Below are 14,936 nucleotides of genomic sequence, written 5' to 3'. Positions count from 1 at the left end.
GGAGATTCCAATGATTTTTGAATTCGGGGTTGTGTGGACAGGAAAATGAAGAATTGACCATGGTTGAGTGGATAGCCAGTAGAACAGCATGCCTACGAGTGTGAACAGGCCGCTGAAAGACAGCATTGGGTTACTTGGACATTCACCAGTGGTGGAACGAAAACTCGCCTGGAGTTGGAATTCAGATGTTTTCCAAAGTCGCAGTGAATGAATGGAAAAATCTCTAATGGAGATGCCAATGATTTCTGAATAGTTTAATAGTAAGCCTGCGAGTGTGAAAATCAGCATTCGGTTTACTCGGACGTTCACCTGTGGTGTAACGAAAGCCTACCTGGATTTGCAGATTCAGATGAATTCCAGATTCGGAATGAATGAATGGAAAATTTTGTAGTGGAGATTCCAATGATTTCTGACGTCTGGGTTGTGTGGAGAGGAAAATGAAGAGCTGACCAGGGTTGTATGGACAGCCAGATTAACAGCACGCCTGCGAGTGTCAACAGGCCGATGAAAACCAGCCTTGAGTTTCTTGGACATTCATCAGTGGAGTAAAAAATGACGACCTCCTGTGGAGAATGAGATGAATTCCAGATTCTCAGTGAATGAATGACACATTCTGTAGTGGAGATTCCAATGATTTCTGAAGTATGGGTTGTGTTGACAGGAAAATGAAGAGCCTACCAGAGTTGTGTCGACAGGCAGTAGAACAGCACGCCTGCGGGTTTGAATTGGCAGCTGAATACCTGCATTGGGTTACTTGGACATTCACCAGTGGTGTAAAGAAAGTCTACTTGCAGTGGATATTGAGGAAGAATTCCAGATTCAGATTGAATTAATAGAACATTTTATAGTGGAGAATCCAATGATTTCTGCTGTCTGTTTTGTGTAGAAAGGAAAATGAAGAGCTGACCAGAGTTTAGTGCAGAGCCAGTTTAACAGCACGCCTGTGAGTGTGAACAGGCCGCTGAGAACCAGAATTGGGTTACTTGAACTTTCACCAGTGGTGAAACCAAAGCCTGTGTTTAGTAGAGATTGAGATGAATTCCAGATTCAGCGAATGAATGGCACACTCTCTAGTGGAGGTTCCAAAGATTTCTGTAGTCTGGGTTGTGAGTACAGGAAAATGAAGTGTTTTCCAGGTTTGAGTGGATAGCCAGTAGAACAGCACGCCTGTGAGATTGAACAGGCTGCTGAAAACCAGCATTGTGTTTCTTGGATATTCACCAGCAGTGTAACGAACACCTGCATGGAGTGGAGATTCAGAAGAATTCCGGTTACACAGTGAATGAATGGAACATTCTGTTCTGAAGGCTGGGTTGTGTGGACAGGAAAATGAAGGGCTGACTAGGGTTGAGTGGATAGCCAGTTGAACATCACCCCTGCGATTGTGAACAGGTCGCAAAAATCCAGCATTGTGTTACTTGGACATTCACAAGTGGTGTAACGAAAATCTGCCTGGAGTGGACATACAAATGAATTCCAGAGTCGCCGTGAATGTTTGGAACATTCTGTAGTGGAGATTCCAATGATTTCTGAAGTCTCGCTTTTGTGGTCAGGAAAATGAAGAGCTGACCAGCGTTGAGTGTATAGCCAGGTGAACAGCATGCCTGCGAGTCGGAACAGGCCGCTGAGAGCCAGCAATGGGTTACTTGGACATTCACCAGTGGTGGAACGAAAACTCGCCTGGAGTTGGAATTCAGATGTTTTCCAAACTCGCAGTGAAAGAATGGAAAAATCTCTAAGGGAGATGCCAATGATTTCTGAATAGTTTAATAGTAAGCCTGCGAGTGTGAAAATCAGCATTCGGTTACGTGGACATTCACCAGTTGTGTAATGTAAGGCGGACTGGAGTGGAGTTTCAGATGAATTCCACATTCGCCGTGAATGAGTGGAACATTCTGTAGTGGAGATTCCAATGATTTCTGACGTCTGGGTTGTGTGGAGAGGAAAATGAAGAGCTGACCAGGGTTGCATGGATAGCCAGATGAACAGCACACCTGTGAGTGAGAACAGGCCGCTGGAAACCAGCATTGGGCTACTTGGACATTCACCACTGGTATAACGAAAGACTGCGTGGAGTGGAGATTGAGATGAATTCCAGATTCGCAGTGAATGAATAGCAGAGTCTGTCGAGGAGATTCCAATGATTTCTGACATCTGTGTTGTATCGACAGGAAAATGAAGAGCTGACCGGTTTGAGTGGATAGCCAGAAGAACAGCACGCCTGCGAGTGTGAACAGGCCGCAGAACACAAGCACTGCATTACTTGGACATTTACCTGTGGTGTAAAGGAAGTCTGCCTTCAAGTGGATATTGAGATGAATATCAGATTCGCAGTGAACGAATGGCACATTCTCTAGCGGAGATTCCAATTTTTTCTGACATCTGGGTTTCGTGACCAGGAAAATGAAGGGCTGACCATGTTTGATTAGATAATCAATTGAACAGAACGCCAGCGAGAGTGACCAGGACGGTGAAAATCAGAATTGGATTACTGGAACATTAACCAGTGGTGTAACATTAAACTTCCTGGAGTGCAGATTCAGATGAATTCCAGATTCGCAGTGAATGAACGGAACATTCTGTAGTCGAGATTCCAATGATTTCTGAAGTCTGGGTTGTGTGCGCAGGAATATGAAGAGCTGACCAGGGTTGAGTGGATATCCAGTTAAACAACACGCCTGAGAATGTGAACAGGCCTCTGAAAACCAGCATTGGTTTACTTGTACATTCACCAGTGGTGTAACGAAAGTCTGCCTTTATTTATTTGGAGATGGAGATGAATTTCAGATTCTCAGTGAATGAATGGCACATTCAGGGGTGGAGATTCCAATGATTTTTGAAGTCGGGGTTGTGTGGACAGGAAAATGAAGAATTGACCAGGGTTGAGTGGATAGCCAGTAGAACAGCATGCCTACGAGTGTGAACAGGTCGCTGAAAGACAGCATTGGGTTACTTGGACATTCACCAGTGGTGGAACGAAAACTCGCCTGGAGTTGGAATTCAGATGTTTTCCAAAGTCGCAGTGAATGAATGGAAAAATCTCTAATGGAGATGCCAATGATTTCTGAATAGTTTAATAGTAAGCCTGCGAGTGTGAAAATCAGCATTCGGTTTACTCGGACGTTCACCTGTGGTGTAACGAAAGCCTACCTGGATTTGCAGATTCAGATGAATTCCAGATTCGGAATGAATGAATGGAAAATTTTGTAGTGGAGATTCCAATGATTTCTGACGTCTGGGTTGTGTGGAGAGGAAAATGAAAAGCTGACCAGGGTTGTATGGACAGCCAGATTAACAGCACACCTGCGAGTGTCAACAGGCCGATGAAAACCAGCCTTGAGTTTCTTGGACATTCACCAGTGGAGTAAAAAATGACGACCTCCTGTGGAGAATGAGATGAATTCCAGATTCTCAGTGAATGGATGACACATTCTGTAGTGGAGATTCCAATGATTTCTGAAGTATGTGTTGTGTTGACAGGAAAATGAAGAGCCTACCAGAGTTGTGTCGACAGGCAGTAGAACAGCACGCCTGCGGGTTTGAATTGGCAGCTGAATACCTGCATTGGGTTACTTGGACATTCACCAGTGGTGTAAAGAAAGTCTACTTGCAGTGGATATTGAGGAAGAATTCCAGATTCAGATTGAATTAATAGAACATTTTATAGTGGAGAATCCAATGATTTCTGCTGTCTGTTTTGTGTAGAAAGGAAAATGAAGAGCTGACCAGAGTTTAGTGCAGAGCCAGTTTAACAGCACGCCTGTGAGTGTGAACAGGCCGCTGAGAACCAGAATTGGGTTACTTGAACTTTCACCAGTGGTGAAACCAAAGCCTGTGTTTAGTAGAGATTGAGATGAATTCCAGATTCAGCGAATGAATGGCACACTCTCTAGTGGAGGTTCCAAAGATTTCTGTAGTCTGGGTTGTGTGTACAGGAAAATGAAGTGTTTTCCAGGTTTGAGTGGATAGCCAGTAGAACAGCACGCCTGTGAGATTGAACAGGCTGCTGAAAACCAGCATTATGTTTCTTGGATATTCACGAGCAGTGTAACGAACACCTGCATGGAGTGGAGATTCAGAAGAATTCCGGATACGCAGTGAATGAATGGAACATTCTGTTCTGAAGGCTGGGTTGTGTGGACAGGAAAATGAAGGGCTGACTAGGGTTGAGTGGATAGCCAGTTGAACATCACCCCTGCGATTGTGAACAGGTCGCAAAAATCCAGCATTGTGTTACTTGGACATTCACAAGTGGTGTAACGAAAATCTGCCTGGAGTGGACATACAAATGAATTCCAGAGTCGCCGTGAATGTTTGGAACATTCTGTAGTGGAGATTCCAATGATTTCTGAAGTCTCGCTTTTGTGGTCAGGAAAATGAAGAGCTGACCAGCGTTGAGTGTATAGCCAGGTGAACAGCATGCCTGCGAGTCGGAACAGGCCGCTGAGAGCCAGCAATGGGTTACTTGGACATTCACCAGTGGTGGAACGAAAACTCGCCTGGAGTTGGAATTCAGATGTTTTCCAAACTCGCAGTGAAAGAATGGAAAAATCTCTAAGGGAGATGCCAATGATTTCTGAATAGTTTAATAGTAAGCCTGCGAGTGTGAAAATCAGCATTCGGTTACGTGGACATTCACCAATTGTGTAATGTAAGGCGGACTGGAGTGGAGTTTCAGATGAATTCCACATTCGCCGTGAATGAGTGGAACATTCTGTAGTGGAGATTCCAATGATTTCTGACGTCTGGGTTGTGTGGAGAGGAAAATGAAGAGCTGACCAGGGTTGCATGGATAGCCAGATGAACAGCACGCCTGTGAGTGTGAACAGGCCGCTGGAAACCAGCATTGGGCTACTTGGACATTCACCACTGGTGTAACGAAAGACTGTGTGGAGTGGAGATTGAGATGAATTCCAGATTCGCAATGAATGAATAGCAGAGTCTGTCGAGGAGATTCCAATGATTTCTGACATCTGTGTTGTATCGACAGGAAAATGAAGAGCTGACCTGGTTTGAGTGGATAGCCAGAAGAACAGCACGCCTGCGAGTGTGAACAGGCCGCAGAACACAAGCACTGCATTACTTGGACATTTACCTGTGGTGAAAAGGAAGTCTGCCTTCAAGTGGATATTGAGATGAATATCAGATTCGCAGTGAACGAATGGCACATTCTCTAGCGGAGATTCCATTTTTTTCTGACATCTGGGTTTCGTGACCAGGAAAATGAAGGGCTGACCATGTTTGATTAGATAATCAATTGAACAGAACGCCAGCGAGAGTGACCAGGACGGTGAAAATCAGAATTGGATTACTGGAACATTAACCAGTGGTGTAACATTAAACTTCCTGGAGTGCAGATGCAGATGAATTCCAGATTCGCAGTGAATGAACGGAACATTCTGTAGTCGAGATTCCAATGATTTCTGAAGTCTGGGTTGTGTGCGCAGGAATATGAAGAGCTGACCAGGGTTGAGTGGATATCCAGTTAAACAACACGCCTGGGAATGTGAACAGGCCTCTGAAAACCAGCATTGGTTTACTTGTACATTTACCAGTGGTGTAACGAAAGTCTGCCTTTATTTGGAGATGGAGATGAATTTCAGATTCTCAGTGAATGAATGGCACATTCAGGGGTGGAGATTCCAATGATTTTTGAAGTCGGGGTTGTGTGGACAGGAAAATGAAGAATTGACCAGGGTTGAGTGGATAGCCAGTAGAACAGCATGCCTACGAGTGTGAACAGGCCGCTGAAAGACAGCATTGGGTTACTTGGACATTCACCAGTGGTGGAACGAAAACTCGCCTGGAGTTGGAATTCAGATGTTTTCCAAAGTCGCAGTGAATGAATGGAAAAATCTCTAATGGAGATGCCAATGATTTCTGAATAGTTTAATAGTAAGCCTGCGTGTGTGATAATCAGCATTCGGTTTACTCGGACGTTCACCTGTGGTGTAACGAAAGCCTACCTGGATTTGCAGATTCAGATGAATTCCAGATTCGGAATGAATGAATGGAAAATTCTGTAGTGGAGATTCCAATGATTTCTGACGTCTGGGTTGTGCGGAGAGGAAAATGAAGAGCTGGACAGCCAGATTAACAGCACGCCTGCGAGTGTCAACAGGCCGATGAAAACCAGCCTTGAGTTTCTTGGACATTCACCAGTGGAGTAAAAAATGACGACCTCCTCTGGAGATTGAGATGAATTCCAGATTCTCAGTGAATGAATGACACATTCTGTAGTGGAGATTCCAATGATTTCTGAAGTATGGGTTGTGTTGACAGGAAAATGAAGAGCCTACCAGAGTTGTGTCGACAGGCAGTAGAACAGCACGCCTGCGGGTTTGAATAGGCAGCTGAATACCTGCATTGGGTTACTTGGACATTCACCAGTGGTGTAAAGAAAGTCTACTTGCAGTGGATATTGAGGAAGAATTCCAGATTCAGATTGACTTAATAGAACATTTTATAGTGGAGAATCCAATGATTTCTGCTGTCTGTTTTGTGTAGAAAGGAAAATGAAGAGCTGACCAGAGTTTAGTGCATAGCCAGTTTAACAGCACGCCTGTGAGTGTGAACAGGCTGCTGAAAACCAGAATTGGGTTACTTGAACTTTCACCAGTGGTGAAACCAAAGCCTGTGTGGAGTAGAGATTGTGATGAGTTCCAGATTCAGCGAATGAATGGCACACTCTCTAGTGGAGATTCCAAAGATTTCTGTAGTCTGGGTTGTGAGTACAGGAAAATGAAGTGTTTTCCAGGTTTGAGTGGATAGCCAGTAGAACAGCACGCCTGTGAGAGTGAACAGGCTGCTGAAAACCAGCATTGTGTTTCTTGGATATTCACCAGCAGTGTAACGAACACCTGCATGGAGTGGAGATTCAGAAGAATTCCGGATACGCAGTGAATGAATGGAACATTCTGTACTGGAGATAATAATGGTTTCTGAAGGCTGGGTTGTGTGGACAGGAAAATGAAGGGCTGACTAGGGTTGAGTGGATAGCCAGTTGAACATCACCCCTGCGACTGTGAACAGGTCGCAAAAATCCAGCATTGTGTACTTGGACATTCACAAGTGGTGTAACGAAAATCTGCCTGGAGTGGACATACAAATGAATTCCAGAGTCGCCGTGAATGTTTGGAACATTCTGTAGTGGAGATTCCAATGATTTCTGAAGTCTCGCTTTTGTGGTCAGGAAAATGAAGAGCTGACCAGCGTTGAGTGTATAGCCAGGTGAACAGCATGCCTGCGAGTCGGAACAGGCCGCTGAGAGCCAGCAATGGGTTACTTGGACATTCACCAGTGGTGTAACGAAAATTCGCCTGGAGTTGGAATTCAGATGTTTTCCAAACTCGCAGTGAAAGAATGGAAAAATCTCTAATGGAGATGCCAATGATTTTGAATAGTTTAATAGTAAGCCTGCGAGTGTGAAAATCAGCATTCGGTTACGTGGACATTCACCAGTTGTGTAATGTAAGGCGGACTGGAGTGGAGTTTCAGATGAATTCCACATTCGCCGTGAATGAGTGGAACATTCTGTAGTGGAGATTCCAATGATTTCTGTCGTCTGGGTTGTGTGGAGAGGAAAATGAAGAGCTGACCAGGGTTACATGGATAGCCCGATGAACAGCACGCCTGTGAGTGTGAACAGGCCGCTGAAAACCAGCATTGGGCTACTTGGACATTCACCAATGGTGTAACGAAAGACTGCGTGGAGTGGAGATTGAGATGAATTCCAGATTCGCAGTGAATGAATAGCAGAGTCTGTCGAGGAGATTCCTATGAGTTCTGACATCTGTGTTGTATCGACAGGAAAATGAAGAGCTGACCTGGTTTGAGTGGATAGCCAGAAGAACAGCACGCCTGCGAGTGTGAACAGGCCGCAGAACACAAGCACTGCATTACTTGGACATTTACCTGTGGTGTAAAGGAAGTCTGCCTTCAAGTGGATATTGAGATGAATATCAGATTCGCAGTGAACGAATGGCACATTCTCTAGCGGAGATTCCATTTTTTTCTGACATCTGGGTTTCGTGACCAGGAAAATGAAGGGCTGACCATGTTTGATAAGATAATCAATTGAACAGAACGCCAGCGAGAGTGACCAGGACAGTGAAAATCAGAATTGGATTACTGGAACATTAACCAGTGGTGTAACATTAAACTTCCTGGAGTGCAGATGCAGATGAATTCCAGATTCGCAGTGAATGAACGGAACATTCTGTAGTCGAGATTCCAATGATTTCTGAAGTCTGGGTTGTGTGCGCAGGAATATGAAGAGCTGACCAGGGTTGAGTGGATATCCAGTTAAACAACACGCCTGAGAATGTGAACAGGCCTCTGAAAACCAGCATTGGTTTACTTGTACATTTACCAGTGGTGTAACGAAAGTCTGCCTTTATTTGCAGATGGAGATGTATTTCAGATTCTCAGTGAATGAATGGCACATTCAGGGGTGGAGATTCCAATGATTTTTGAAGTCGGGGTTGTGTGGACAGGAAAATGAAGAATTGACCAGGGTTGAGTGGATAGCCAGTAGAACAGCATGCCTACGAGTGTGAACAGGCCGCTGAAAGACAGCATTGGGTTACTTGGACATTCACCAGTGGTGGAACGAAAACTCGCCTGGAGTTGGAATTCAGATGTTTTCCAAAGTCCCAGTGAATGAATGGAAAAATCTCTAATGGAGATGCCAATGATTTCTGAATAGTTTAATAGTAAGCCTGCGTGTGTGATAATCAGCATTCGGTTTACTCGGACGTTCACCTGTGGTGTAACGAAAGCCTACCTGGATTTGCAGATTCAGATGAATTCCAGATTCGGAATGAATGAATGGAAAATTCTGTAGTGGAGATTCCAATGATTTCTGACGTCTGGGTTGTGCGGAGAGGAAAATGAAGGGCTGACCAGGGTTTTATGGACAGCCAGATTAACAGCACGCCTGCGAGTGTCAACAGGCCGATGAAAACCAGCCTTGAGTTTCTTGGACATTCACCAGTGGAGTAAAAAATGACGACCTCCTGTGGAGATTGAGATGAATTCCAGATTCTCAGTGAATGAATGACACATTCTGTAGTGGAGATTCCCATGATTTCTGAAGTATGGGTTGTGTTGACAGGAAAATGAAGAGCCTACCAGAGTTGTGTCGACAGGCAGTAGAACAGCACGCCTGCGGGTTTGAATAGGCAGCTGAATACCTGCATTGGGTTACTTGGACATTCACCAGTGGTGTAAAGAAAGTCTACTTGCAGTGGATACTGAGGAAGAATTCCAGATTCAGATTGAATTAATAGAACATTTTATAGTGGAGAATCCAATGATTTCTGCTGTCTGTTTTGTGTAGAAAGGAAAATGAAGAGCTGACCAGAGTTTAGTGCATAGCCAGTTTAACAGCACGCCTGTGAGTGTGAACAGGCCGCTGAAAACCAGAATTGGGTTACTTGAACTTTCACCAGTGGTGAAACCAAAGCCTGTGTGGAGTAGAGATTGCGATGAGTTCCAGATTCAGCGAATGAATGGCACACTCTCTAGTGGAGATTCCAAAGATTTCTGTAGTCTGGGTTGTGAGTACAGGAAAATGAAGTGTTTTCCAGGTTTGAGTGGATAGCCAGTAGAACAGCACGCCTGTGAGAGTGAACAGGCTGCTGAAAACCAGCATTGTGTTTCTTGGATATTCACCAGCAGTGTAACGAACACCTGCATGGAGTGGAGATTCAGAAGAATTCCGGATACGCAGTGAATGAATGGAACATTCTGTACTGGAGATAATAATGGTTTCTGAAGGCTGGGTTGTGTGGACAGGAAAATGAAGGGCTGACTAGGGTTGAGTGGATAGCCAGTTGAACATCACCCCTGCGACTGTGAACAGGTCGCAAAAATCCAGCATTGTGTACTTGGACATTCACAAGTGGTGTAACGAAAATCTGCCTGGAGTGGACATACAAATGAATTCCAGAGTCGCCGTGAATGTTTGGAACATTCTGTAGTGGAGATTCCAATGATTTCTGAAGTCTCGCTTTTGTGGACAGGAAAATGAAGAGCTGACCAGCGTTGAGTGTATAGCCAGGTGAACAGCATGCCTGCGAGTCGGAACAGGCCGCTGAGAGCCAGCAATGGGTTACTTGGACATTCACCAGTGGTGGAACGAAAATTCGCCTGGAGTTGGAATTCAGATGTTTTCCAAACTCGCAGTGAAAGAATGGAAAAATCTCTAATGGAGATGCCAATGATTTTGAATAGTTTAATAGTAAGCCTGCGAGTGTGAAAATCAGCATTCGGTTACGTGGACATTCACCAGTTGTGTAATGTAAGGCGGACTGGAGTGGAGTTTCAGATGAATTCCACATTCGCCGTGAATGAGTGGAACATTCTGTAGTGGAGATTCCAATGATTTCTGACGTCTGGGTTGTGTGGAGAGGAAAATGAAGAGCTGACCAGGGTTACATGGATAGCCCGATGAACAGCACGCCTGTGAGTGTGAACAGGCCGCTGAAAACCAGCATTGGGCTACTTGGACATTCACCAATGGTGTAACGAAAGACTGCGTGGAGTGGAGATTGAGATGAATTCCAGATTCGCAGTGAATGAATAGCAGAGTCTGTCGAGGAGATTCCAATGATTTCTGACATCTGTGTTGTATCGACAGGAAAATGAAGAGCTGACCTGGTTTGAGTGGATAGCCAGAAGAACAGCACGCCTGCGAGTGTGAACAGGCCGCAGAACACAAGCACTGCATTACTTGGACATTTACCTGTGGTGTAAAGGAAGTCTGCCTTCAAGTGGATATTGAGATGAATATCAGATTCGCAGTGAACGAATGGCACATTCTCTAGCGGAGATTCCATTTTTTTCTGACATCTGGGTTTCGAGACCAGGAAAATGAAGGGCTGACCATGTTTGATTAGATAATCAATTGAACAGAACGCAAGCGAGAGTGACCAGGACGGTGAAAATCAGAATTGGATTACTGGAACATTAACCAGTGGTGTAACATTAAACTTCCTGGAGTGCAGATGCAGATGAATTCCAGATTCGCAGTGAATGAACGGAACATTCTGTAGTCGAGATTCCAATGATTTCTGAAGTCTGGGTTGTGTGCGCAGGAATATGAAGAGCTGACCAAGGTTGAGTGGATATCCAGTTAAACAACACGCCTGAGAATGTGAACAGGCCTCTGAAAACCAGCATTGGTTTACTTGTACATTTACCAGTGGTGTAACGAAAGTCTGCCTTTATTTGCAGATGGAGATGTATTTCAGATTCTCAGTGAATGAATGGCACATTCAGGGGTGGAGATTCCAATGATTTTTGAAGTCGGGGTTGTGTGGACAGGAAAATGAAGAATTGACCAGGGTTGAGTGGATAGCCAGTAGAACAGCATGCCTACGAGTGTGAACAGGCCGCTGAAAGACAGCATTGGGTTACTTGGACATTCACCAGTGGTGGAACGAAAACTCGCCTGGAGTTGGAATTCAGATGTTTTCCAAAGTCCCAGTGAATGAATGGAAAAATCTCTAATGGAGATGCCAATGATTTCTGAATAGTTTAATAGTAAGCCTGCGTGTGTGATAATCAGCATTCGGTTTACTCGGACGTTCACCTGTGGTGTAACGAAAGCCTACCTGGATTTGCAGATTCAGATGAATTCCAGATTCGGAATGAATGAATGGAAAATTCTGTAGTGGAGATTCCAATGATTTCTGACGTCTGGGTTGTGCGGAGAGGAAAATGAAGGGCTGACCAGGGTTTTATGGACAGCCAGATTAACAGCACGCCTGCGAGTGTCAACAGGCCGATGAAAACCAGCCTTGAGTTTCTTGGACATTCACCAGTGGAGTAAAAAATGACGACCTCCTGTGGAGATTGAGATGAATTCCAGATTCTCAGTGAATGAATGACACATTCTGTAGTGGAGATTCCCATGATTTCTGAAGTATGGGTTGTGTTGACAGGAAAATGAAGAGCCTACCAGAGTTGTGTCGACAGGCAGTAGAACAGCACGCCTGCGGGTTTGAATAGGCAGCTGAATACCTGCATTGGGTTACTTGGACATTCACCAGTGGTGTAAAGAAAGTCTACTTGCAGTGGATACTGAGGAAGAATTCCAGATTCAGATTGAATTAATAGAACATTTTATAGTGGAGAATCCAATGATTTCTGCTGTCTGTTTTGTGTAGAAAGGAAAATGAAGAGCTGACCAGAGTTTAGTGCATAGCCAGTTTAACAGCACGCCTGTGAGTGTGAACAGGCCGCTGAAAACCAGAATTGGGTTACTTGAACTTTCACCAGTGGTGAAACCAAAGCCTGTGTGGAGTAGAGATTGCGATGAGTTCCAGATTCAGCGAATGAATGGCACACTCTCTAGTGGAGATTCCAAAGATTTCTGTAGTCTGGGTTGTGAGTACAGGAAAATGAAGTGTTTTCCAGGTTTGAGTGGATAGCCAGTAGAACAGCACGCCTGTGAGAGTGAACAGGCTGCTGAAAACCAGCATTGTGTTTCTTGGATATTCACCAGCAGTGTAACGAACACCTGCATGGAGTGGAGATTCAGAAGAATTCCGGATACGCAGTGAATGAATGGAACATTCTGTACTGGAGATAATAATGGTTTCTGAAGGCTGGGTTGTGTGGACAGGAAAATGAAGGGCTGACTAGGGTTGAGTGGATAGCCAGTTGAACATCACCCCTGCGACTGTGAACAGGTCGCAAAAATCCAGCATTGTGTACTTGGACATTCACAAGTGGTGTAACGAAAATCTGCCTGGAGTGGACATACAAATGAATTCCAGAGTCGCCGTGAATGTTTGGAACATTCTGTAGTCGAGATTCCAATGATTTCTGAAGTCTCGCTTTTGTGGACAGGAAAATGAAGAGCTGACCAGCGTTGAGTGTATAGCCAGGTGAACAGCATGCCTGCGAGTCGGAACAGGCCGCTGAGAGCCAGCAATGGGTTACTTGGACATTCACCAGTGGTGGAACGAAAATTCGCCTGGAGTTGGAATTCAGATGTTTTCCAAACTCGCAGTGAAAGAATGGAAAAATCTCTAATGGAGATGCCAATGATTTTGAATAGTTTAATAGTAAGCCTGCGAGTGTGAAAATCAGCATTCGGTTACGTGGACATTCACCAGTTGTGTAATGTAAGGCGGACTGGAGTGGAGTTTCAGATGAATTCCACATTCGCCGTGAATGAGTGGAACATTCTGTAGTGGAGATTCCAATGATTTCTGACGTCTGGGTTGTGTGGAGAGGAAAATGAAGAGCTGACCAGGGTTACATGGATAGCCCGATGAACAGCACGCCTGTGAGTGTGAACAGGCCGCTGAAAACCAGCATTGGGCTACTTGGACATTCACCAATGGTGTAACGAAAGACTGCGTGGAGTGGAGATTGAGATGAATTCCAGATTCGCAGTGAATGAATAGCAGAGTCTGTCGAGGAGATTCCAATGATTTCTGACATCTGTGTTGTATCGACAGGAAAATGAAGAGCTGACCTGGTTTGAGTGGATAGCCAGAAGAACAGCACGCCTGCGAGTGTGAACAGGCCGCAGAACACAAGCACTGCATTACTTGGATATTTACCTGTGGTGTAAAGTAAGTCTGCCTTCAAGTGGATATTGAGATGAATATCAGATTCGCAGTGAACGAATGGCACATTCTCTAGCGGAGATTCCATTTTTTTCTGAAATCTGTGTTTCGTGACCAGGAAAATGAAGGGCTGACCATGTTTGATTAGATAATCAATTGAACAGAACGCCAGCGAGAGTGACCAGGACGGTGAAAATCAGAATTGGATTACTGGAACATTAACCAGTGGTGTAACATTAAACTTCCTGGAGTGCAGATGCAGATGAATTCCAGATTCGCAGTGAATGAACGGAACATTCTGTAGTCGAGATTCCAATGATTTCTGAAGTCTGGGTTGTGTGCGCAGGAATATGAAGAGCTGACCAGGGTTGAGTGGATATCCAGTTAAACAACACGCCTGGGAATGTGAACAGGCCTCTGAAAACCAGCATTGGTTTACTTGTACATTTACCAGTGGTGTAACGAAAGTCTGCCTTTATTTGGAGATGGAGATGAATTTCAGATTCTCAGTGAATGAATGGCACATTCAGGGGTGGAGATGCCAATGATTTTTGAAGTCGGGGTTGTGTGGACAGGAAAATGAAGAATTGACCAGGGTTGAGTGGATAGCCAGTAGAACAGCATGCCTACGAGTGTGAACAGGCCGCTGAAAGACAGCATTGGGTTACTTGGACATTCACCAGTGGTGGAACGAAAACTCGCCTGGAGTTGGAATTCAGATGTTTTCCAAAGTCGTAGTGAATGAATGGAAAAATCTCTAATGGAGATGCCAATGATTTCTGAATAGTTTAATAGTAAGCCTGCGTGTGTGATAATCAGCATTCGGTTTACTCGGACGTTCACCTGTGGTGTAACGAAAGCCTACCTGGATTTGCAGATTCAGATGAATTCCAGATTCGGAATGAATGAATGGAAAATTCTGTAGTGGAGATTCCAATGATTTCTGACGTCTGGGTTGTGCGGAGAGGAAAATGAAGAGCTGGACAGCCAGATTAACAGCACGCCTGCGAGTGTCAACAGGCCGATGAAAACCAGCCTTGAGTTTCTTGGACATTCACCAGTGGAGTAAAAAATGACGATCTCCTGTGGAGATTGAGATGAATTCCAGATTCTCAGTGAATGAATGACACATTCTGTAGTGGAGATGCCAATGATTTCTGAAGTATGGGTTGTGTTGACAGGAAAATGAAGAGCCTACCAGAGTTGTGTCGACAGGCAGTAGAACAGCACGCCTGCGGGTTTGAATATGCAGCTGAATACCTGCATTGGGTTACTTGGACATTCACCAGTGGTGTAAAGAAAGTCTACTTGCAGTGGATATTGAGGAAGAATTCCAGATTCAGATTGAAT

Source organism: Sorex fumeus, unplaced genomic scaffold (assembly GCF_029834395.1).
Source record: "Sorex fumeus unplaced genomic scaffold, SorFum_2.1 ptg000276c, whole genome shotgun sequence".
Classification (NCBI taxonomy): domain Eukaryota; kingdom Metazoa; phylum Chordata; class Mammalia; order Eulipotyphla; family Soricidae; genus Sorex; species Sorex fumeus.
Note: the sequence above shows the minus strand (reverse complement) of the source record.